This window comes from Rattus norvegicus, chromosome 1 (assembly GCF_036323735.1).
Source record: "Rattus norvegicus strain BN/NHsdMcwi chromosome 1, GRCr8, whole genome shotgun sequence".
Classification (NCBI taxonomy): Eukaryota; Metazoa; Chordata; class Mammalia; order Rodentia; family Muridae; genus Rattus; species Rattus norvegicus.
The window spans coordinates 233,269,566-233,296,813 of NC_086019.1; the positions used below are offsets into that span (position 1 = coordinate 233,269,566).

Below are 27,248 nucleotides of genomic sequence, written 5' to 3' on the forward strand. Positions count from 1 at the left end.
ACAAAGATGGGTAGATAGATAAATAATTAGGAAGATAACTGATACATATTTTATTAGGTTGATGCAAAGGAAATTTCAGTTTGGGACCATGAATTTCAATTGTGCTCAAGTACACCTTTATTAATCACACTAGGAGCCATCACTCTCAACATATTTTGCCAACAAGAAATAAGGTTGCTCCTGAGCATAAAAAGCCATGCCTCAGGGACTGGAGACATGGCACAATGGTTAAGAGCACATGCCGCTTGGCTCTGGAACCTGAGTTTGGTTCCTAGCACCCATGTCAAGTGGCTCACAATTGACTGAGACTCCAGGTCCAGTGGATCAAACACACTTCTGGACTCCACACACACTGTACTCAAATGGACACACACACACACACACACACACACACACACACACACACACGAAGACATACAAAGAGAAAAGTTAATATATTCTTTTAGCTCCATGCCAAAAAATACAACAAACTCTTGGAAAACATTTCCTGAATCCTGTTGGTTGTGGAAGTGTTTTCCCCTGCAAAGAGTTGCCAGTATGCTTGAAGAAGTAATAGTTAGTTGATGAGAGGTCAGGGGAATATGGTGGATGAGACACATCTTCATAGCTCAATTTAGTCAAGTTTCAAAGTGTTGGTTGTGGGAAGTCCACTTGGGCATTGGAGAAGAATTGGGTCCTTTCTTTTTACCAATGTAAGCATTGCAGTTTTCAGTGTGTCTCATCAATTACAAGTATTGGATTTGCCAGGATTCAGAGTGCTTAGAGCAGAACAGACCCACCAACGGTGACTGTGACATTTTCTTGGTACAAATTTGGCTTTGGAAAGGACTTTAGAGTTTCTTGATCCAACCACCGAGCTAGTCATAGCTGGTTGTTAAAACAGTCAGATTTTCATCTTGACTCACAATCTAACTGGGAAGGGCTTCCTTGTACCATAAAATAGGAGAGGATACAAATTCAATAACATCATATTTTGATCAGTTCACGAGACACTGACTTTCTGAACTCTTTCACCTCTCAAGTTTGCTTCAGCTGCCCAACGACCATTGAGTGATAGGTGTTAGTTCTTAAGCACCCCATACCGCTGTCATTATATGAGACTCGGCATTGGCAAAGTAGCCAGCATGACTCCTTTTCAAGGCTTCCTTCCTCTTTGCTTTCGAACCACAGCTGCACTTTAGGTTCATGAGAAGGTTTTGAGGGCAAATTAATTATGGATCCTCCAAGTTCTCTTTGCATCCGACATCATTTCCATCATATAAAATAAACACAAAATAAGCTGTATCAAGTCATTATCCAAAAAAACCCCATGAAGCAAGAAATGTGCATCAAGATGATACCAATATAACTGTATTTATTTATGAACGTGTTCAATACTGAACAGCAAATTTCCACAGTACAGAAAAAAAATATCTGTTACCTTTGCTCCAATCCAGTAGAATAATTAGTTTCATTACTATTGGATAGTCAAAATTTTCAATAATTGTTTATATCTATTTTATAAATGTATAAAGCAGTTCTTTGACACTCTGCTACATGTGTGTTCTCCAAGGTTTGGGGCCGTGAGTGAGGGAAAGTGTGAAGGCACAGGGGCAATGGCTGACAGGGTCCTCCTCAGCAGCATCCTTTTCTTCACTTTTTAAGTAACACTTAACACTATTTCAATTACCTTCTTCCATTTTATTCTGGACTACATTAATTTATCTAGGATCATTCTTAGTTTAATTAAATATTTGCAGATTCCTTTAACAAATAATGTTCAAGGGCCCATTGTATGCTATGAGTGATCCCAGCTCTCATGGGTCCATGCTAAGAGTTAGTATTTCCAAGAAAGATGTGATTTGAAACAGAATACTAGAGAACACAGACACCTACCAAATTAAAGATTATCTGTGGGGTTTGCCAAGGGCTCTTTTATTGGGACTGAGTTATTCTTTGAAGACTTTGTAGGGAGGACCACATCCAAGAAGAAAAGGTGGAAATGACCTGTTGAAAAGAAATGGCCTTAACACAAGGATTGTTCAGCCCAATCATACTTCTGAGTCCTGGAGGTTTCCATCTTCTATTCTAGTCAAACTAGTGCACATACAAATTCAGTTTCAAATCCAAATCCTAATTACTTGGAAACAAGGGGTTAGGTCTTGCCAACCTTCCTTCTCTTGATGCCTGGTCAGGACTCTCATGACATACACTATTCTAAATAATGATGGTTGTGACCCACACTGTCCAGGACTTCAAGAGGCCCTTCACATCTTACTCCCTGTGTCCTAAATTCAGAGAGCCTGCCATTCTGTGGGTCATGGCAAACAGATTCACAGATAATGTGTGCTTGTCCCAGATTTGAGTTTCATGAGCTTGTAGGTAAGAAAAAGCACACACTCATTAACTTGTCAAACATTTCCTCTTGCATTACTGAATTTTAAAAAGAAATTAAGTACCCAGTGGTTTCCCACTGCCCATTTTCAAGTTTCTAACTCATGGTTTTTGTAAGTAGTTTCTCCTCAATATGCTTGATGACTGAGAAAATTCTCCATTATTGAACAGTTTATATCACCCTTCACCAAACTTGAGGTGCTTCTAAAGGAGCTTAATAGCTAAATTCTTATGTTAAGTTAATTAATTAACCAACTTAACTCTTTATTGAATAGAAGAATAAAGCAGAACTTCTGATCCTCCAGCCTCCTCTTTCAGAGTGCCGGTGGTGCTAGAGATTTAAACCAGAGCCAAAGTATGGTTAAGCAAAGAGCCAACATTGCTAGTCCATAAGGTGCTGGTTTTTAGCATGGTTACCTGGCTATCTTTCTTGTGCCATCAATGTTTAGCACTGAATTGAGGGGCTGAGAATATTTATACTAAGAATTTGGATCTTCCCCCTCTCTGTAGTATATCTGCTTTTGTGGCTGCCTCTAAATTATTCACCCCAATTTTCTCCTCCCAGGAAGGAAATCGTGCATGAGCAGGGGGTGGCCAGAAGATAAGTTATAGAAATTGTTCTCTTGATCTGCCATGTAGGTCCTGGTGATATAACCAGAGATGGCCAGGCTTTATTTCAAGTGCTTTTACCCACTGAGCTCTCCTACCTTCCCATGGACTTTAACTTTTTGACATTGAAACTATACATGGATTAGGAATGGATTTATTGAAAGCCTAAACTCATGGATCTCATCAGGAGATGGAGCTGACTTTTAAGAGTAGACAGATGTTTAGTTTCTGCCTGTCTTCTTGTTGAGCTTTCTACAGGGTCCTGTGTGTAAATGCGTCTTGTCAGTCAGCTGGATATTTGAACTGAGTTCATACTTAAGTCCTCCATCTTTCCCTAGAACATCCCGTGTTGGTGACAATCCCAAGTTTGTTCTCTGAGGAGCTGTAATTTTCTGTCACCCGGATTTGGAATGAGAGTTTGAGGAAATAGTATAAATAAAACTACAAAGTCACAATTCTCCTCAAAGACAACAGCTGTCTGTCAAGTAGCTCTTGTTTCTGGGCTGCAGTCATTTTCCTGTATCTGCTGGAGGTCAGGGGCTTCATGGTCATATCACTGGGTATCATATCTAGATCATATTGGAATTTTTATCTTTGCATGGATCTTATAAGGCAGAACAATAAAAATTATAAATATTTTATGAGAACATGTGGCTCAAATACATACAAATGTATAAAGTGACATCAATGACAGAAGAGGAATCGATCATTAGAGGAATAATATTTCATATGGGATCGATGTTGTTAGCAGTTTGCAACTGATTGTAGTAACTGGAGGACATCATATACAATCCCCATGGTAACTACAGAATAAATATGTATAGAATCTGTGATAAGGGAATCAAATCACATCATGAAGAATGATCAAGTGCTCACAAAGAAAGGAGGAAAAGGAGAAAATGAGGGACTGAAAAATAAGGGACACAATAATCAATAAATCAGTTAACAAAATGGCAAATATAGGAAGTAATTTAAATTTGATCAGAATAAGCATTGTAATCAAAGAAGATATATAAAAGTAAACTATAGGGGAATGGAAAGATTGCTTGATGGTTGAGAATATTTGCCGCTCCTGGTGAGGAGCCATATTTGATGTCCAACACCCACACAGCAGCTCAGAACTGCCTGTAACTCCAGTTCCAGGGGATCAGATGCTCCTTCTGGCTTCTGTGGGCACCAAACATGTGCATGGTACACAGACAGATATGCGGGCAAACACCTGCAAAAGACCCATACACACCATATACACACAATAGGCTACCATATACATAAATGTATATAACTTTAAATGTATATGCATACATATTTTTTAGTTCTTTGATACACTCTAAGATAGATATATACACAAATATATAATATACTATATATAATATATTATATATACATATATATAAAACACTATAACTATAAAATCCTTAGAAAACAATGAAGTGATGCTTCATGACATTAGATCTGCCACTCTGTCCTTGGATATGATGCTCTAAAGCCCAGGCAGAGATAACAAAGGTACTCACATTACACTGATTCAAAATCAAAGCTTGTATGATTGAAGGACACAATTGAAAGACCACCCCCAGGATGGGAGAAAATATTTCAATCCACACATGTGCTAAGACTTCATATCCAGGGTGTTAATAGAGTTTCTGCAGCTGAACACCAATAAAAAGCAAATAACCTGATTTTAAAGGAGGCTGAGGATTTACACATGTTCCGCAAATGGTTTTAGTGTGGCCATCAGACATTGAAAAGACACTAATGTCACTAAATCTCAAAGCCATGCAAATTACGCCACATGGGATATCATCTCAGCCAACTATGAGAAAATTATGGAATAAAGGTTGATAGAATTGGAGAAACTAATGGAATATAGAATGCTCTTATGGTAAACTGTATGACTGTCCTTCAAAATACTTAACAAAATTAACTGATGTACTTTTTTAAATATTCAGTCCTATTGCATCTGATTCCTTTCCTGACTCTATATGCAAATGACTGAAAAGCAAATCTCAAAGGAAACTCTTCACAACCTTGCTTATAGCAACACTGTCCACAATAGCCTAAAATACAGAGGCAAAGAGAATCTCTCTTTGTCTCAGGATCTAGCCTAGCTGACAGAAAGCCCTGGCAATCCTTTCTATGCCTCCTACTTCTCTCCCCACCCCCTAAGTATTGGGGTTTCAGGTACATGACCAGACACACCTAACTTTTACAAAGGTGCTGGGGATTTGAACTTGGTTCCTTATGCTTGCTCAAAAAGTGTTCCTACCTGCTGAACCATCTACCCAACTCCCTACGTGTTTATTTTTAAGGCATTCTGTCAGCAACTCTAACTTCCTGTTCCTGTGGACACGGGGGTATCATTGAACCCTCTCCTATGGCTGTTCTAGACTCTGTGGAGATCTCTAGTGGCTCCACCTGGGGTGGTCTCTCTTTTTTTTTTTTTTTTTTTTTTTTTTGGTCTGCTGTTGAGAGCTTTCCTCCCTCCCTCCCTCCCTCCCGCCCGTCCTCCCTCCTCTCCCCTCTCATAGTTTTGCAGCATGGTTAAGTATAGCAACTTGTCCATTGGCTCCCGGAGAATAGACACCTCCCCTCCCCTAGGATGAGTGAATAATTATATTCTTGACTGCTATTTAGCTAACTGTGGGATTCTATGATGGACACTGGAATCTTGGCAATATGGCTTTAAACTTTCTTTGGTGTCTGACTGAAGAGCCCCTTGCATTCAGATTGCTCAATCTTCGTCTGCACTTTAAAGTGTTATTTCTGGAAACTTAGCAGACCCTTCCTTTGTTCTCAGTTTTGCTGGCTGGAATGTTAAAACCCAAGTCGTCTCCCTGCTTCCTGGTCACTGTGGAGCTTGCTCTGTTTTCTTGATTCTCGAGTTTCATGTTCTTCAAATCTATGAAATTTCTCCAGTAGTTTTCTCCCTTTATTCTCCTGAATTTTCCCTTCTGAATCTCAGCAATGATACTAGCTGTCCTGATTCCTTACCTTCCCATCTTCTGTTTCCCATCTTTTTGTGTTGTTCCCTTGATTCCTTGGGAAATTCCCTCAAGTTTTTATTCTAAGTGCTGTGTTGGAATTTTATGAGCTTGGTTAACTCTACCTTAAGCGCAAGCGCACGCGCACACACACACACACACACACACACATGTGCGCGCGCATGCAAATGCACATATACACACACATACATGCATACCTCACTGTATCTTGATGCATTTCTCATTTTGTGCTACCCTTGCCCTCTCTTTTGCTAAAACTTGGCGATAATCATATTTGCCATTTTCTTCTGTGCCACATACTGCTTGTTTCCTTTAAGCTACTGATATTCCTTTTAACTATGATTTGTTTGTCTTGTCCTTTTGGAGAGATGATTCTTGTGACTGCCTTGTGATCCTCAGTTCTCCCCAGTTCTTCGTTTACATTTAAGAATGAGCAATGGTTACCTATGGAGCTGGCTGACTGTATATTGGCATACACAAGGATGTCTATGTAAGCCTAGCCATTTTGTTCAGTGATTACTCGGTGTGACAATCTCCTGGTTCAGCCCATTCCTTGGCAAAGGCATTCTGGATTGTCAGTGTTTTAAGGAGCCATGCAGTTATACCCCAGAATGGGAACAAAGCTAATGGGTTCAAGTTTCCCTTAATGATTCTTTGTTTTAACTCTTATAATGGGAGAGGGTACCCAAGGCTTGCCCTTTACAAGCTTTTGACAAAGTATGGATTGTTTTCTTTTAGTCTGGGACATCTGCTCCTGGAAGGGGCAGGAATAGTTCCTTGGCTCTGAGGGTTGGGAAGTGACCCTGAAAATGGAGTTGTTTCACAGATTTTCTGTTTCTGCACTGGCTTCCTTATATTTCCAGTTCTTTAGATTTCTCTGGATTACACATTGTCAACTACTGACTTCTAAGCCTTGATTGGCACATTGGGTTTCTGGTTTCTTAGGTCCAAGAGTTCAGTTCATTGAAATCATCTACATTTTTATCTCTGTGAATTTTATACCAACCTCTCTCACTAACATGAGCTCCTTTGTCTTTTCAAATACAGTTAAGAAAATTTTGGTGCATGCCCATCTGCCATATTTCCCAGTTCCTCATTTCTGAATCTCTTTTTACCCACCCTGGGATGGAGTTCTCTATGCTGTGTGCGGATGTTTACTTTCTCTTTACCATTGTTTACTCTAGATTTTAGCACCATATAACAGATGCACCATATGGAATGAGATGAGACACTAGGTACCTGTAACAAACATTCTACTCTCAAGAAACTTAGTTCTATCATTACTACAGAGGTTATTGTAAAATACTTACTCTGTAAGCCCTTCTTTGTATTATTTTGTTTCTAAATACTGAGATAAATCTCAGCTTCTCTTAATGAATGGATATTGTTCTCCCCACTCCTCTGATTAATGAGAAACAATTTTATTTTCACATTGTACCTAAGCTGCCAGGAAGCTCACAATTAAATGTGGGGTTGATTTTTAACTATTTATTTATTGATGACAGGCTATCTCTCCCAATTTTAATTTCTTTTCTCATGTTTTCAACTTAATTGATTTTAACTTTAACATACTGCACAAGTTTTTGTTTCAGGACACCAATTTATTTTAGACACATCTCAACATGTACTCAAGGAAGAAGAAAACAGTTGAACCCATCACTACCTTAGCACCCACTGGGGAAATATTAAATAAAATGCACTTCAAGAAACTTCTGGAGAAAAACTATGAGATGTTACTTGCTGTTATGTGTAGGTCACCAGTCAAAGAAAATAATAGTTTCTTGTATGGGTAGCAGCCAAACAATATAGCCTTTTAAATATTCTGTAGTGACTGGCTATATAACATCAAAGATGCTCTTAGCAGTGAGGCTAATTATTGTAAGACACTGCATTGCAAAGTTAAAGAAATTAAAGGATCTTGTTTATTGGCATAAATCAACTAACATTGTGTAGCTGTTTAGCTAGATGTCATCTTTGATTTAAGACAGTTTCTTTGTTGTTTGGAAAGAGAATACACCTAATGATCTATCTGTTGTTCTAACCACTGTGAAGCTTTGTGTATTCTAGAGTCAGGAGTACTACTAGTTGTTGGTTTGGTATGTTAGAGCAAGTCCCTAAGCTTATAACCAGAAAGTAAAGTAATTTAGACCTTCACCCAGATCCATGCTCTGAGCTCTTCAAGATTGGATTTTTGTTGTCCCCCCCCATGCTTTGGAATCATATAAAGTAAACACAAAATCATTTCTGATTGAGTGATGAATGCTCTTAAAAAGGCTGTTGGGCTTCCAGATATTGGCATGCATATATATATATATATATATATATATATATATATATATATATATATATATATATATATATCCTTTCTCTAGGAGTCAAGCCCACCAGCTCTCACTGTTCTCTAGCACTACATTCCTCTTGTTTCCTAAAAATGACACCATATTGATGGGTGGCATTACCCAAAATCAGGAAACATTTTATACTTAGTAAAACCTATGAGACTTGGTTTTTAAGAATATTTTTTAAGTAGTCCCCGAGTAGATTCTGTTACTCTTAATTTAACAGATATTTGCCCTTTAGCTGAACCCTGTCAACTTAACTAGTTCATGGCACAAACAATGTATTTACACAAGTCAGGGATATGTAATTTAGTTGAGTGACTTGCTTTCCTTCATGAATGAATGGTGGAGGAAACAAGATTGGCCAAGTAAATGTTCCTATTCCAAATGTGATTGAGAGTGCAGAGCTCAGATTGGCTTTCCCACCGCGCTGAAGGATCACAGAGATGTACAGAAACACTGTCGGTTTGTCATTACAAATACACACGTGCCAGGATATAGTGGCTGGCAGGATTGAAGAGCAACTGCCCTCTCTCTGAATCCCAGGGAGTTTACAGACTTAAATCACAGACTCTTGACATCAAGCAAATGGAGTTTCTGAGGCAGAACAATAATTTGGAACCAAAGGTATTTGAGAATGCCAGTGATTAAGAAAAATTATTTTCTCAAGTTCACCATAGCAAAGCAACTCGCACAAGTGCAGTTAGGCAGGGACATGCTTTCCCTGCTCCTAGCTACCTGGAACATTGTTGTTGTTGTTGTTGTTGTTGTTGTTGTTGTTGTTGTTGTTGTTGTAAAGGCGTGTTGCTCTGGTCAACAAGGTTTGATATTATACCCAGTCTTGTGAGAGGATAGGATATCTCTGATGGACAGTCATGGAGGAAAGAGTATCTATCAGAAGTCTGTACAAAGATGGGTCAGATTCAGCATTGAATAGGAGGCACCATGCTGATTGAAGAAATGGAGCTGCTGCACTTCTTAGGGGAGAAACTCTATTTGAGCTTCTTCTCTTCTCTTTTTGCTTTGAAATTATAAAACATGAAAATATAATTGATGCTATAATCGTTGATGAAAGCTAGTGCGCTGTCAATGAAGAGGAAGCCTCTTCTTGACGGTGATGTGGCCAGAGAATGTCATAGCATTGCTTCAGTCTTGACAGAGTGGAGCTTGGAGGCAGCACATGCCAGAATTACCGGCACCCACGATTTGAAGCTTCCAGCAGAGTTGCCTGTAGTCTTCATAGCTCACTATTTCAACGGAAATATAAGTCCTTCAAGTCAGGGGCCAGGACAAGAGTCTATACTGTGAGAGAAACATCCAGAGAAATGAAAGGGGAACTGAGCAAGTCACTGCATTTCACCATTTGGAAAGGCAGGGGATTAGACCACAGGAAGGACTATAAGACATACAAGCATAAGACAAAAAAAAAGAATAAATAAAAAGAAATGAATAGACCCTTTGTCATGTCTGCATTAACAATTGCTTTTGATTACCCATTGTTATGGTTTGTATATGCTCGGCCCAGGGAGTGGTACTATTAGAAGTGTAGCCCTTTTAGAGTAGGTGTGTCACTGTGGGAGTGGGCTTTAAAACCTTTATCCTAGCTGCCTGGAAGTCAGTCTTCCATTAGCAGTCTTGAGATGAAGATGTACCCTCAGCTCTGCCTGCACCATGTCTGTCTAGATGCTGCCATGCTCCTACTTTGATGATAATAGACAGAACCTCTGAACCTATGAGCCATCCCCAATTAAATGTTGTCCTTTAAAAGACTTGCCTTGGTCATGATGTCTGTTCACAGGAGTCAAACCCTAACTAAGGTGGAAGTTGGTATCAGGGACTGGGGGATTTCTGTGACAGCCTGACCATGTTTTTGGGAAGACTGTGGATGGACTTTGGAACTTTGAGCTAGAAGAGCCATTGGGATGTTAAGAGTGGGATGTTCTGTAGGAGCTTGGAAGATAATGTTGAGAACAGCGCAAATGATGGAAGCCTGACTTGTGAAATTTCAGAGGGAAGATGAAAGACTTATCAGGGATGTTGCTGTTTCGACTGTGAAGATTCTGTGGTTTTGGTTAGCTGAGATTGAAGAATCAGCTGTGATCAACTAGATACCAGAACCACTAAAGCAAAACCTTTGCATTACTGGGATGATTGATGCTGGTTGGCTGGAGCTAAGAAACTAGCAGTGATTGAGACCAGCATCACTGAGGTGAAATCTTCTGGGAAGTGTTTCCTGAGAGCATGGAGAAACTGTGTTCCAGAGGCAGCCATGGTTGTACCTACTTCCTGTTGGCAGCTAGACTTGGTAATATATGAGTCATCCAGTACTGGTTTTGAAACATGAAGGGGTAGCAGCTGATGCTTGACACTGTGAGAAGCCAGGAAAGGCCATTGGTGAAGGCATAGCCTCAGTGGTAGTTGAAGGCCCAGGACTGAAGGGGTCATGCAGAGAAGTTGAGGCTTAGCACCATGAAAAGAGCATGAGAGAAGCTATGTGTGAAAGTACAGTTCAGTTGCAGCAGAAGACAGCAGTGTTTTAAAGATTCCAGTACCATGAGATGACCACCAAGAACAACAGCATGGTTTAATATACGGAAAACCATCAACGTGATCCATTATATAAACAAACTGAAAGAACAAAACCACATGATCATTTCATTAGACGCTGAGAAAGCATTTGACAAAATTCAACACCCCTTCATGATAAAAGTCCTGGAAAGAATAGGAATTCAAGGCCAATACCTAAACATAGTAAAAGCCATATACAGCAAACCAGTAGCTAACATTAAACTAAATGGAGAGAAAGTTGAAGCAATCCCAGTAAAATCAGGGACTAGACAAGGCTGCCCACTCTCTCCCCACTTATTCAATATAGTTCTTGAAGTTCTAGCCATAGCAATCAGACAACAAAAGGAGATCAAGGGGATATAGATTGGAAAAGAAGAAGTCAAAATATCATTATTTGCAGATGATATGATAGTATATTTAAGTGATCCCAAAAGTTCCACCAGAGAACTACTAAACCTGATGAAAACCTTCAGCAAAGTGGCTGGGTATAAAATTAACTCACATAAATCAGTAGCCTTCCTCTACACAAAAGAGAAACAAGCCAAGAAAGAAATTAGGGAAACAACACCATTCATAATAGTCCCAAATAATATAAAATATCTTGGTGTGACTTTAAGCAAGCAAGTAAAAGATCTGTATGATAAGAACTTCAAGCCTCTGAAGAAAGAAATTGAAGAAGACCTCAGAAGATGAAAAGATCTCCCATGCTCATGGATTGGCAGGATTAATAAAGAAAAAAGGGCATTTTACCAAAAGGGATACACAGATTCAATGCAATCCCCATCAAAATACCAATCCAATTCTTCGAGAGTTAGACAGAACAATTTGCAAATTCATCTGGAATAACAAAAAAAAAACCCAGGATAGCTAAAACTATCCTCAACAATAAAAGGACTTCTGGGGGAACCACTATCCCTGAACTCAAGCAGTATTACAGAGCAATAGTGATTAAAAAAAACTGCATGGTATTGGTTCAGAGACAGACAGATAGACCAGTGGAATAGAATTGAAGACCCAGAAATGAACCCACACACCTATGGTCACCTGATTTTTGACAACAGAGCCAAAACCATCCAATGGAAAAAAGATAGCATTTTCAGCAAATGGTGCTGGTTCAACTGGAGGGCAACATGTAGAAGAATGCAGATCGATCCATGCTTACACCTTGTACAAAGCTTAAGTCCAAGTGGATCAAGGACTTCCACATCAAACCAGATACACTCAAACTAATAGAAGAAAAGGTGGGGAAGCATCTTGAACACATGGGCACTGGAGAAAATTCCTTGAAAAAAAACACCAATGGTTTATGCTCTAAGATCAAGAATCGACAAATGGGATCTCATAAAACTCCAAAGCTTCTGTAAGGCAAAGGACACTGTTGTTAGGACAAAACAGCAACCAACAGATTGGGAAAAGATCTTTACCAATAATCCTACAACAGATAGAGGGCTTATATCCAAAATATACAAAGAACTCAAGAAGTTAGACCGCAGGGAGACAAATAACCCTATTAAAAATGGGGTTCAGAAACAATGGCAAGCAACCAGAGCTTCCAGGGACTAAGCCACTACTTAAAGACTATACATGGACTGACCGTGGACTCTGAACTCATAGGTAGCAATGAATATCCTAGTAAGAGCACCAGTGGAAGGGGAGGCCCTGGGTCCTGCTAAGACTGAACCCCCAGTGAACTAGATTGTTGGGGGGAGGGCGGCAATGGGGGGAGGATGGGGAGGGGAACACCCATAAGGAAGGGGAGGGGGAGGGATTAGGGGGATGTTTGCCCGGAAACCGGGAAAGGGAATAACACTCGAAATGTATATAAGAAATACTCAAGTTAATAAAAAAATGGGGTTCAGAGCTAAACAAAGAATTCACAGCTGAGGAATGCCATATGGCTGAGAAACACCTAAAGAAATGTTCAACATCTTTAGTTGGACATTGCACTACCTGAGGAGCCAGCTATACCTCTCTTGGGCATATACCCAAAAGATGCCCCAACATATAACAAAGACACATGCTCCACTATGTTCATAGCAGCCTTATTTATAGTAGCCAAAAGCTGGAAAGAACCCAGATGCCCTTCAACAGAGGAACAGATACAGAAAATGTGGCACATCTACACAATGGAATATTATTCAGCTATCAAAAACAAAGACTTTATGAAATTCAGAGGCAAATGGATGGAACTGGAAAATATCATCCTGAGTGAGGTAACCCAATCACAGAAACACACACATGGTATGCACTCATTGATAAGTGGCTATTAGCCCAAATGCTTGAATTACCCTAGATGCACAGAACAAATGAAACTCTAGAAGGATGACCAAAATGAGAATGCTTCACTCCTTCTTTAAAAGGGGAACAAGAAAACCCTTGGCAGGGAATAGGGAGTCAAAGTTTAGAACAGAGGCAGAAGGAACACCCATTCAGAGCCTGCCCCACATGTGGCCCATACATATACAGCCACCCAATTAGATAATATGGATGAAGCAAAGAAGTGCAGGCTGACAGGAACCAGATGTAGATCTCTCCTGAGAGACACACCCAGAATACAGCAAATACAGAGGCGAATGCCAGGAGCAATCCACTAAACTGAGATCGGGACCCCCTTTGAAGGAATCAGAGAAAGGTCTGGAAGAGCTTGAAGGGGGTTCGAGACCTCATATGAACAATGCCAACCAACCAGAGCTTCCAGGGACTAAGCCACTACCCAAAGACTATACATGGACTGACCCTGGACTCCAACCTCATAGGTAGCAATGAATAGCCTAGTAAGAGCACCAGTGGAAGGGGAAGCCCTTGGTCCTGCCAAAACTGAACCCCCAGTGAACTTGATTGTTGGGGGGAAGGTGGTAATGGGGGGAGGATGGGGAGGGGAAGCCCATATTGAAGAGGAGGGGGACGGACTAGGGAGATGTTGGCCCAGAAACCAGGAAGGGGTATAATAATCAATCGAAATGTAAATAAGAAATACTCAAGTTAAGAAAGATTTAAAAAAAGAAAAAAAGAAAGAAAGAAAGCTGAGAAAACTAGGGGAAGCCATTCAGAAAGTGTTCCATGTAGCTTTGTCAACTTGATTTAGCCTAGATTGAAGAATTACCTAGTAGATTGTTCTGTGAGCATGCCTGTGCCTTAATTGATTGTTTTGATTATTTTCTTGATTGTTGTTTGATACAGTGGGATTCAGACTACTGTGCATAACACCATTCCATAGATACCTACTCCTGGCTTAAAACATAAGAAGGCCAGTTAAGCATGAGCCCTGGAGAAAGCCAAAAAACATCATTTCTCCATGATTTCTGCCTTGAATTCCTGCTCTGACTTCTCTCAGTGATCTGGAAACGTAAGTAAAAAGAGTTTTCCGTTGTTTTTGCTTATAGTGTTTTTATCTAAGCAACATAATAAAACTAGAACAGAGAGGCAAATAACAGTTAGTGAGAAGCAGTCATTGACTTCATACTCTATTATAGATAGCCACACACACATTTTCATTTGTTCCCTGTTCACAATAGCTGAAGAGTAGAATTAGCCTAAATGTCTATTAATTGATAAGTGAATAATGACAGAGTGGAATTCTATTCAGAACAAAATAAAAATTAAAGTATTAAATTTAAGAAGAGTAGTTGTGCCTGGGAAATATTATACTACATGAAGTAGCCTAACCCAGTCCTGGAAAGGTGAATCCTATCCATCATGTGTGGATCTTAGACTCAATTTTTTAAGATAGCTTTGTTTACATTAGAGTGTGTATCAATAGAAGATGGGCAGCAAGAATGAAACCAAGAGTTTTGGGGTAGAGGCAAGAGAAAGATAATAGTACTCATATAATATGAAAGCAGAGAAAGAAACACTAGTGGAGGAGAGTTTTAAAGGGAATGGAGGTAGGCTAATGGGAGAAATGGATGATCAGCCAAAACTAAAGTTATATGGAAGAGTTATAGAGAACCCCATAACTTTTTACATAGTCTTTAAAAGGCTCAGGCTTTGGTGATATCTCTTTAATACTGTCACTCAAGAGGCAGAGGCAGGCAGATCTCTGAGTTTGAAACTAGTCTGGTCCACAGAGTGAATTCCAGGACTGCTAGAGTCACACAGGAAAACCCTATTTTGAAAAGAAAGGGGGGTGGGATCTAGAATAGAGAACTCTGCACGAATGGTTAACACTGTTCTCAGAAGTCATAAGTTTTCAACCTAAAACCCCAGTGCCACGTTCAAGATACTTCTGTGAATTGTCGGTTATGTAGCCCCAGAGAGACTACCAAAACACTGCAAGTGACTGTCATTGCTCTTGGATGCCCACTAGTGTTGTGGTAAAATTAAAAAAGTGCTTCCACCTGGTTCCCTTGAGTTCCCACTCTAGCTGTTTTTCTGTTATGGCATCCACACACTATCCCCTTGGCAGTTGTTTCCATGCCTGAGACTTACATCATATTCCGTGGGCCGTGCTAGTGTGGCCCCACACCATGCTAGCCCCAAGCATTCTATCGCTTAGCATGGCTTCCTGTCATAGACTCTGTTCACATTCCCAACAACCCGGTGAAATCACTTCTCAGCAAACTGGAACCCAACAACCAGATTTATGTGTTAAATGCTCAATGTACATTAAATACATCCACACAATTAACTTACAACCAATTGATAAGGATATAAACCACCCACCTAGATAAGATATAGTTTGCTCATCTAGTCACACAAAATCCTGTACACATCCATCCCTTAAGAATAGTCATAGCAACCTGTAAATGTGCAGAGAGAAATCTTAACATCTGCCTCCATGTTCTCTCTGCTGCTCCCTCTTTGCTCGCTCAGGTCTCCTCCTCTCTAAAACTTTTCTCCTGCCCATCCTTTCTTCTTGTCCAATGACAGGCCTCGTTCTATCTTGTACCTGCCTTCACCTGCACAATGACATCAACTTACACTCCTGAACTTGGCAGTAAGAACCTACTGATAAAGTCATCCCATACTTTGAATATGGGACCCAGAGAAACCAAGATGATGCTAAGCTGGGAGCTTCCTCCTTGCTGCCTAGGGTTCATACAGTTGAAAGTTGCTATGGAGGCTACTGGGAAAGAGAAGTCATTAAGGATCACACTCAGTTGCAGAACCTGTGTGCTAAAATTTTGAACTGCCTAGCAAGATGGGTCCACTAGGGTAATAGTGGCATGAATGTTGTAAAGGGAACCATCCATTTCCTCCTGATTGGATTTGCAACAGACTCAGTAGGAGGGAATACGTGCGGGCAGTATGGAACTTTACAAGAGACTACAGCTAGAGAGACCATAAGCCCTTAGGGAGAACTTAGTAATGGTTTTACAAATGTAAATGTAGATAACTTGCCTTGTGAACACTTATATTTATACATTTATAGCTATCTCTAAAGACCTATCTATAGGCAGGTCTCGGCTATGGTCAGATGCCTCTTTTGACAGTAGGCAGTGGTCAAAGTGAGAACTTGTAACTGGTTAAAGTTCTGAGAGTAAGTGACAACTGAGTGCCTGGCTCCACAGAGGACATGTGTGTCACCCTTCCCAAGCTCAAGAGCCATAGTGGAGAGAGTAGAAAGGCTCTGGAGCTGAAGGATGAGAGGAAGACAAAAGACCACTATCTTCCTATAACATGGCCATTGCCATCTTGAATACACAGAACTCTTGGGGTTGTCTGCATTGGAACTGGCCTGATAATTAAACTAGAAAAAAGGGGGAAAAAGGAAGGAACATGAGACAAGAAAGGGGACTACAGCATGAACGAGAGGGTCAGCGAGAGGGGCATAAGATGGGGTTCGAGGGCTGAATATAAATATAATGCTGCCTCGTATACAAGTAAAATATCGATAAGGAATATTTAAAATCAATTTTTATGAAAATGTATTTTATTTAGGCTTATGCATTGTCTGGTAGGTATATGCCACATGCTTTATAAGTTGCCACAGAAGTAAAAAGACTCATATCCTCTAGAGATGCAGCTATAGGTGATTATAAGCCACTCAACACAGGTATTGGGAACTGAACTTGGATCTCCTGGAAGACAGCAAACACGCTTAACTGCTAAGCCCCCCTTTTAAATGAATTTCTAAATATTTAAAAACTGACTAATTCTCAGCCTGTCCCCCATGTCTTGATACTTGATTTTCCAAAGTATACACTTTTTTGCTTATTGTGTTTATTTCTTTTAAATATTTGATATGGATTTAAAATGCTCCGTTCTATTATTAATTTTAAGGTTGCAGAGCTTACTCTGAACCATCCTGTGAGCTCAGTGGTATAACCATTGCTCTGCTCCATCAGTCACATTTGTTACCACAGGTTCTATAGGGACCTTGCATGATAATGAGCAGCTGAAGGGAGCCTCAACACCCTCAGGGTTTGGGGGTATTTCTGTTATATGGTAGGCTGTGGAATATAATACAGAAGGAAATCTCAAAATTGAAAAGGTTATACTCTGAGTGTGATATGGCCTTGGACAAGTCATCATGGCATCCCTGAGCTTTCGTTTCCATCTCTAAACCAGGATTCTGAATCTTCTCAGGACTCAGTGGCACTCCACCTAGTGAGGGTGGGGATGTTGTACTGTTTAATCTATCTCATATTATAGCCACCATCTACATGTAGATATCAAACACTTCAAATGTCTCTGGTGTAACAAGGGACTTGAGTTTTTAACTTTTAATTATGTTCAATTTTAATTAATGTTGATCTCAATTTCAGCATCCCATTAAGACAGTACAAGTCTAGTCTGACCTCCTATTCTACACATTAGGCAACTGGGGTCTAAGAGACAAGGGTATCCCTCAAGGCCCATGGTTGCTCTCCTGAAGCAGTGAGTAACAAAACTTCCAACTATAATTTTTTAATGTAGTGAATTTCTAGCTTTTGTTGAATGATGTTCCCATTTATATTTAATTATGCTTCACAATGGATCAGGAAGTTGTCTGTGTCAATTAAATGAAAAAATCAAGGAGTCAGCAAAATCCTTTGCACAGAGACTAGATGGGGCCTAGTGACAAGTCTGTAAATGGGGGGACAGATAAGAAACTTAAGGGCGTGTGGATTGAATTAAAATTTCAAGTGAAAGTTTTGGGGGGTCCTGGGGTTTTGACACTAAGCTAAAGATATAAGGGGTCCTAGGGGCCATTCAATTACGTTTCTCCTTTTGACCCTGAGGAAAATTAAGACTAATTAACTACTACATTCTTTCCATTGAACTTCTAGTTCAGTATTCTGTTCATAACCTAATTTCTCTTTCAGAATTGCATTTTGTGTGCCATTTTATTATACTGAGCATCGTTTTAAAGAATGCCTTTTAGACATGTTATTGCTTAGTCAGGATCCCCACTTCACCCAAGGCTGCACCTAATAACCAGAACCCAGTGATATCACTCACTCAAGATACCCAGACCCAGTCCTAGAAACCCAGAGTGCTCATTGGACAGTATCTTAGCAGAGACCAAGAACAATGCTTTGTTCTGCACAGCAGGAGAGATGCCACATTGATTTGCTCTGTGACTGGACAGTATCCCTCAGGATTCTGACCCTCAAATCAGAGACTTCTGTTAGAGACTGGACCTGACCTTAAGCTAAGAAATGTAGCACAGATGAGCAGCCCTGGGAGAATAGGCTTAGGACCACAGGTTAGAATTTAGAATGTGAACTTTGTGGGATGTCTCTCATTATAATAAATATAACTTGTTATACCACCTATGTGTATCTACCTTTTTACTCACAATAATTATAAAAGCAAATATTTCAACTGTTGAAAATTTTAAAAATAATCTTTACAATTGAGAAAGATAAAAATCACTTGTATTCCTTCTACTTACATATAAATAATTTTTAATGCTCAGTAGATATTTTCCTACTACTTTATAGACAGGGCAAGATCATTTACATAAAGTAGGAATCAGTATGTTTGATAATTTAACCTATTTTTTTTTCTCTCATCAAGAACAGATCAACATTTGCTAGTTGGGAGGATGGATCAAATATAATTTTAAAAGTCTGACTCTGGCTTAACTAGTTGTGTGATACTGAGCACATCTGGGTGTTGATCTATGTTGTCTACAGCTCCCCAGTGATGTAAAATGATAACCTGTTTTAGAGAGTTGTAAGTGTAGAAGGGCCCGTTTTAGGGCACTCAATGAAGCTAGTAACTTGAGAAGAATATGACTGGTGGAGAGTTTCATTGGTGGCTAGTGGGCAGGTGGAGTGGAGGGATTTTATCAACGCCATCTTGCCAGCCACCATGGACACAAACTCTTAAATGGGGCTTCTGGAGAGTTGTATTTTATTCATAACCAGGAGATCAATCTGAGTGGTAATTAATTCTTGCAGTAGTCACTTCTTGTGGTTTTGACATCCATAGCTTGTCACACATTCCCGTTAACCTACAGAAAGATTTCTGATCAGAAGGTTGTTTGATTTGTGTGTCCTTGGTTTTCCCTTATTCTCTTCACACTAGTCTCTGTTAATTAGCTAATCATTTGGGTAGTGTATTGTTACCTGAATTTTTTCGGATAATTCCATCAGAGTTACCACATGTTAGCAGAGAAATTAGGGAGCCCTTTGGAGTTTAGTCTTGTTAGTAAAATAATTTAAGAGCAAACCGAGAAGTAAAGCTTAAGGATGATTTTATTAGAGTTTAAAAAAAGTCCTCAGGGTAGGCAAGTTGTAAATCTTTGCACCTGCCTGGAGGAGGGAAAAGGGAGAAAAGGAAGGGTAAAGAACATCACTTGTAAGCAGAAGATAAGCAGCAGCATAGTGAGGAGGGCTTCCCAGAAACAGTGAAAAAGCCAGAAATAGCGAACAAAGCACACATGAGCTCTGGCCAGCTTCAAAATGAAAGAAACACAGGAGAAAGCTGTGCCTTTCTGACTCAGAATAGCAGAGTCTGTATGGACTGCACAGAGAACCAGGTTCCTAGAAAGGAAAATGGCATTATCTCACTAAAGGGATAATTATCCACCATTACCTCTTTAGCATGGTTTTGGGTGACTCTGCCTTCCTGAGGGGTTGTCCCTTCCCTGAGGTGCTTTTAAATCCAGGTGATTGATTGCTCAACACAATTAACTCTTAAAGGAGACAACAGTGTATCTCCCTGACAGACTCCATTAGTTTGACCAGAAAGAAAATACCTGTCAATGCATCTTCAATATCAATGTACTAGCATTAGTCAACTTTTTCAATAACTGTGACCAAATACTTGCCATAAACAATTTAAGGGAGAAACTATTCTGGTTCACAGTTTCCTGTGTGTATTGGTCAGGGCAATGGGCACATTGGTCTTCTTAGTAGGCAACTAGCTGAGGGGGAAGAATGCCAGATTCGTTTCTACTTTGGCCTTTTTCAGTCTTCCTAGGCCTCTAGCTCATAGCATGGTTGTTTGACCATAGTATTTAAAAAATGTACATGAATACTTTTGTCTAGGTTTCAGAGCAACTACACAAGGTTAAAGAGATTTCAAAGAGACCTGAACTAGGGTACTAACTGAAATGTAAAGTCCTCTTTGTGGATGAGATAATGATCTAGTTAACAAATCAAGTAGGCTTTTTCAATAGTAGGGACCAGGAACAGTGTAGAGTTCTCCGTCAGTGGAGAAATGACAGAACAACGAGACCATCGCTATCACAGTGTTAACTATGAGGTCTAGGCTCCTCTCCTCAGTCTGGTGTGCCAGTCTGGTGTGCCAGTCTGGTGGGTCTGGTTTTCCTGATATGATTTAACTATGTCCATGTGCTCCTGTTATGGTGTCAAAAGCCAGGAGCTAACACTGAGATATTACAAGGTTAAAAAAATTACTTTTGCAGAGAAACCAATCCCCCTTAGTAGGAGAATGAAGTGGCTCAGACCAGAAACAGAAAGGCCTTTTTATTGCAAATGAGCAATATTTCTATGATCATGGGAAAGGTAGATGTTATAGGTTTATGCTCAGTCAGTTAACATGCTAAGAAACATTTTATGGTCAATCAATTCTTGGAACAATGGAAACAATTTCCAATGTGCAATTCACATTATTAAGATTATTAAGAAAGAATAAATCAGAACAGCAAAAACTAAAACTAAAAACCAAGTTGACCTCTAGTTAAGGATATGATCAAAGTCTCATATTGCTTAACTAAAAAAGAAAAATGGAGTCAGCTGTCTCTTATACTCCTACACTCTCGTTTACTCTAAATAAAGCATAGGATGTCACCTTGTGTATTCCCAGGAATAAATTGTTAATCAGTCTGTGCTCTGTAGATGGTGCCTGGCAGATGGTGCTATTCAAGTGTCCAATCAGGTACTGAGTCAGTCTCAATCTTTAAGGTGTCAAAAGCTGCTTATAAAATGGAGTCTCTGGGAGCTATATGAATTTCCACAATGTGGAAAAACTTTGGGTAAGATACAAGAATCTCAAAACAAAACAAACAAAAACAAATTGGGTGAGTCTTCTCCAATTCTAGAAGCACCTTCTCAGAAACAACCAGATGTATGTGTCATTAATCTTCAAGGGAATCTAAATCTAGTCAACCTGATGGGCCCAACAGGAAGTAGGACCCAGAGTAACAAAGCACAACACATTTGACTATGTTGGGAGCAAGTTAACCAGTTTTTTGACATTAGAATGAGCTGGACATCCCAGCTTTACTCGTACAGTAGGAATTTCCAGGCTGCACTGATTATAAATACATGATGTGTTGTGATTCTGATTATAAATACATGATGTGTTGTGATTCTGATTATAAATACATGATGTGTTGTGATTCTGACCTGGGTATCCTGATAGCCTTTTGGAGATTTCCTTTATCTCTGTTCAGTCCACTTTCCATCTTGAATCAAGATTCTTCCTAGAATTTGTCTAGAAATAATAGAAATGAGATGCAGGGGTCAAGGGGAGTGGATGAAATGCTTCATTTTTATCAGTTTCATGGAATAAGCCAAATACACCCATACAACGATATATACAAATATTCTGTTTCAATGCAGAAAGACTGGAATAAAAGCCAACACGTGTATATTGAATACTTGTTATCTGCCAGACAGTAGTTTTCTTTAAACTCCTTTGCCTACATATAATTATTGTCCCCATCTTATAGATAAGAAATGGAATCACTTTACCAGGGTGACACAATTAATCATTGACAGATATATCCTGTGAATATAGGACTCCAGAATAAACACTCTTAATGTGACATTTATTGCCTGACCAAAACAAAGTAAGCCACTTGGCAAAGCACACCTGGCCTCCTGTTGTGGACAGGATCAGTATCAATTTCAGGAGAAGCAAATTTTTTGCTAATGTGTCTTGTCCCTACTGCTGGAGTAGCCAGTTTGCATACCAGTGACTACCCACAGGGTCTGGTACTGAGCAGGTGCTCACAGCCTGATGGATGAATGAAAGATTACCTGAATGAACAAATTACAAAGAAGTTAAAGAGAATTTGCGTCTCCCTCCTCAGTCAGAAGCAGAAAAATGGGACCTTATTCTGCATGTTCTGCATGGAAATGGCACATCCTTCCTATTGAGTCTGTATGGAAATGCAAACAGGTGTTAGAGATCTAGTGTTACATTTCAACAAAATCCATTTAAATCAACACGTCTGGGCATGCCACAGTTCACTGAGTGTGGAGTATAGCACAACAGTCAAGAAATTAGAATGGTTCTTCCTGGGAGCACAAAGAAATGCAATTTGCATAGAGGGTCTACATTTCAGAGACTTGTCTAGCCAGGAATACCTGGCTGAGCATGAAGCGGATTTTTAAATTAGACATAGTATAGCATTATTGAAATCATGGTCTGTCGACTGCCCAGACTAAATAGTTACTTTTATCTACATAAATGAAAAAAAGATGAAAACAAAACAAAAAACCCTAAGAAACTTTTTCCCTATTCAAAATTTCAGGTCTTAGAAGGTATAAAAAGTAAAACCTTGGTGTGGCTTTTGGGTGATTATGATATGTCCTTCTAGGTTTACAGTTGAAGCAAATGTACCACTTTGGTGGGGGATTTTGATAGAACGGCGTGTGTGTGTGTGTGTGTGTGTGTGTGTGTGTGTGTGTGTGTGTGCCTAAAACTGGTGTGGGACCTAAACTTAATGTGAAAGTTAAAGTTATATGGGGGCTGGAGAGATGGCTCAGTGGTTAAGAGCACTGACTGCTCTTCCTGAGGTCCTGAGTTCAAATCCCAGCAACCACATGGTGGCTCACCACCATCTGTAATGGGATCTGATCCCCTCTTCTGGTGTGTCTGAAGGCAGCTACAGTGTACTCATACAATAAAATAAAATCTTAAAAAATAAATTTATAAAAAAAAAGTATATTGGTGATACAGAGAGGTTAACATTTTCAAAGTACACGTTTTTAAAAGTTGAACATATTTAAATATGAACATAGTCTCTGCCTTCAGGAAAACAAATCTGAGAAAATTAATTCAAAAGATGCGCCTTGATGTGTTTATATAAAGATAAAGGAGGGGTATGTTCTAAGGAGGTTTAGTGAAGTGTCAGGTAAGGCGGTGCCTCTGTGGGCCGATGCTGAGCCATCCCTTCCCTGAAGGACCAGCCACACAATGGTATGGTATAGTATAGAGTTTATTCAGAGCATGGGGAGGGGAGTTAAGAGGGTAATAGGGGCACAGAGAGAGAGAGAGAGAAAGAGAGAGAGAGAGAGAGAGAGAGAGAGAGAGAGAGAGAGAGAGAGGAGAGAAGGGAGAAGGGAGAAGGGAGAAGGGAGAAGGGAGAAGGGAAGAGAAGTCAAGAGAAGACAAGAGACTAGTAGAAGCCAGTCATGAGCATGTGGAGAGAAGGAGGGAAGTGAATGTGGGGGGGGAGGGGAAGAGAGGAGCTAGAGAGCAAGAGAGAACAAGATAGCTAGTGAGAGAGTAAGAGAGTGAGGAGGGGGCAAGCAGTCCTTTTTATAGTGTTAGGCACACCTGGTTGTTGGCAGGTAACTGTGGGGGTGGAGCTTAGACAGAATGCTAACACATATGAATCCCCAAGACAGAAGCCCAGACCCCATACAGCCCTTACTGTCTGCCTTGTGTACACAAGCCACACCTTGTGTACGTTATGCTGTCTTCTCATTGAGACATCATGGGCTCATGAAGAAGAGAGATCACATTTATTTGGTCATCTCCTCCATAGTAACTAGCCAGGTGTTTTTCATATAGCAAGAATTCCAAAAATAGGTAGAGCTTCAAGCTTAGAATGTAAACTATGAAACCCTATAGAGCCCTTTATGAGTAAAGTAAGAATGTGTGGGTTTTAAGTGTCTTCTCCAAAATTTAAGTTGTAAAACCTAAAGCCAGGACTGACTAGGCATTTAGCTTAGTGATGGAGTTTCCCAAACTGTCAAGTCAAAATATCAATCATCAATGAATCAATCAATAAATAAATACTTAAAACCACTAAAGACATATTAACAAGTGGACCCTTGGAATGGTAATTATGGTAGATAGCTAGGTAGATATCATGCTTGGAAAATTAGGAAACTAGACTCCTTTCTCATAATCAACAGTCTAAAAAATAAAGGACTGGAATAGTGAACATTAATTACCCCTGGGAAAGATAGAATCAGAGTCACATCCTTCACCCTGAACTGCCCAAGATTTCATTAATGAGTAAGTAGTATACCCCGTGACAGGAATGCTAAACCTTGTAAGATAACTATGCAGTAGGAGACTTTCCGATAAGGAACAAAGACCCTCACTCCACTGTCCCTTCTGGTAAGCATCGATTAGAACAGGTTCACTAAAGCTCTTGGTGAAATCTGCTTGTTCTATAGCTGGTGAAACTTTGCTCATCACTGCAATGAAACACTTACCCAAAGCCACTTCATGAAGGAAGGGTTTATTTTGACTTACAGTCTGGGGGAATGTCCATTAAGATCGGGAGGACATGGCGTTAGGACCATGAGGCTGCTGGGCACGTAGTGTCTGCAGTCAGTAGGCAGATAATTGAGAATGCTGGAGTTCGTCTTACTTTCCTCTTTCATTCAGTCCAGGACCTGGGTCTATTCAATGGCACTGCCTAAAATTTTGTGTGCATCTTCCCACTTCAGATAGCCTAATGATGATAATTCTTCACAGACATGGGCAAGATTCATCTCTGCTGTGATTCTAGAGCCTGTTATATTAACCGTCAGTATGAGCCATCACATAGTGAGCCCATAGAGAATCCTATAAAGCCTTCTCACACCACAGATCAGGATAGTGGCTGCTGGCCATAGTCTGCTCTCATTTCAAAGGTGTGTATTCTACTCTGCCCTGTAATAAATAGTAAATACTGCCTATCACGAACACTACTCTCTGCTGTTCATTTGCCAGAGACCACAAGGACCAGGAGGAGTCTAGACTATGATCCCAGTGATATCTTGGTCCCAAAAGTCCTTCTATGGTGAATGAGATTAAAATGCCCCCCCTTTTAAAAAAAAGAGTCTTCATACAGTATTCAGGTGACTTATCTTTGCACCTATAGTCATGTGAAGACAGAATCCTTCTCCTTGGGACAATGTTGCACTGAGACATCATCTTGGAAACAGAAAGCATCTTCTCACTGGACAATAGAGAGGACCAGTGCCTTGCTCATGTACTCTTGCCTCCGAAGCTTGAAAAGTAACTGTCTGCTCTTTATAATGTAAGCAGACTTGGGTATAATTTCTAAAGCACAAAACACTGGCTATTCTGAACAATACCTCTAAGTAGTCCAAAAGAATACACGCCAAACATGGAAGTCTGAGAGGAGAAAAGTACCTGGACTGACTGGCCTGCTTCCAACACATTTGACCCTTTTGCTCCCGTGTGTTAGAAGCAGTGGATTGAAGGGCATCACTAGTTGACACTGAAAAGCCATGTTCCTTAGCAATAGTGGTTCACGTAGCAACAGTGACCGTATACCTGATAGTATAGATGCTTCGGATGACTGGTCTCCCTCTTCTGGCTTCCTCCTATAAGGATGTCTCTTGAGAAACCATATTACATAGAAAAGGCAGTATTTCATCTGTGTGCATTAGTTGCGTACTTGCTGCTTCAAAATCCCCAGCGTTAGAAACTTCAGGGAAAAAATACTTACTTTGGCTCACAGTTTTAGGGTATGGTCCAGCATGGAGGAGCGTCAACATGGCAAGAATTTAAGGCGGCCACTGACATTCCATCTGTATTTAAGAAGCTGGAGCAGTAGATGCTGGCACTCAGCCTGATTTCTCGTTTTTATGGAGTCCAAGACCCCAGCCAGAAGAATGCTGTTGCTACAACCATTGTGAATTTTTTCCCCTTTAGGTAACCTAATTTAAATAATCCCTCACAGGCTTGTTCAGCACCTTGGTGCCTAAGGAATTCTAGGTTCTGTCAAGTTCATTATAACACTGTCTCAATTAAACCTGGGACAACTTCTTGACCTTGCTATATATGCAAGAGCACTTTTATCTTTACAGGTTTTAACAGCCTTAGCTCTCTCCCATGACACCTCTTTTACTCAATTATGGTGGTCTATGTCAAAGCACTCAGCATAGGAATACTGTACTACAAATCTCATTTTTTTCCTGATGTGTTTCTCTGGACATTATTTGATTAATAACTGTTCTTATAGCCTTACTAATTATATCTTAAAGCTGTGATTAAAGGAAGGAGAGGGAGAGAAAGATGGGGCTTGAAGGCTTGGAACATATGGGGTTAGAAAGCTAAGCCAGCTGCTGGTAGGGCCTGTCAAAGGACAGCCATGCTAGGCTACTGTCTGTAAGCAGATCATAGCATAGTGTCAGGCCTTAGGGCCCTCCCATGAGATGGATCCCACGCTGGGCCAATCATTGGACCACCTTTCCTTCAGTCTCTTCTCCATTTTTGTCCCTGCAGTTCTTTTGGACAGGAATACTTCTGAATCAGACATTTTGACTATGGGTTAGGAACCCTGTCCCTCCACTTGAGGCCCTGTTTATCTATAGGAATTGTACTTTTTGTTCCCTCTCCCCAATGTTGGGCATTTGGGCTAAGGTCATCCCCAATTGAGTTCTTAGAGTCTCTCGCCTCCTGGGTTTCTGGTACTTTCTAGAGAGTACCCCCAACTCCAACTCCCGAGGCTGCTTGTCTCCATTCATTCTCCTGGCCTTCTGGGCTTCTCTCCTGCCCCTCCCCCCATATCTGATCCTGTTTCCCCCTCCTCTTCTCCCTCCCCTCTCTCCCACATCCCTCAGCATCCCATGATTATTTCCTTTCCCCTCAAAGTGGAATTGAAACATCCTCACTTGGGCATTTCTACTTGTTATACTTCTTATGGTCTGTGGGCTGTATCCTATGTATTCTGTACTTTTTGGCTAATAAGCAGATACTTACACCCAACTATTGAACTGAAGTTGGGAACCCTTATGGTTGAATTAGGGGAAGGATTGAA

The 27,248-nt window shown here is 40.2% G+C and overlaps 1 long non-coding RNA gene across 1 annotated transcript in view; it reads left to right on the plus strand.

The window, feature by feature from the left end:
• LOC103695057 (uncharacterized) overlaps positions 1-27,248 on the plus strand; it is a 150,615-nt gene that overhangs the window by 27,758 nt on the left and 95,609 nt on the right. Inside the window, exon 4 of the long non-coding RNA XR_010061236.1 lies at positions 14,072-14,237. This is a non-coding gene — a long non-coding RNA (uncharacterized LOC103695057). The remainder of the gene's footprint in view (positions 1-14,071; positions 14,238-27,248) is intronic.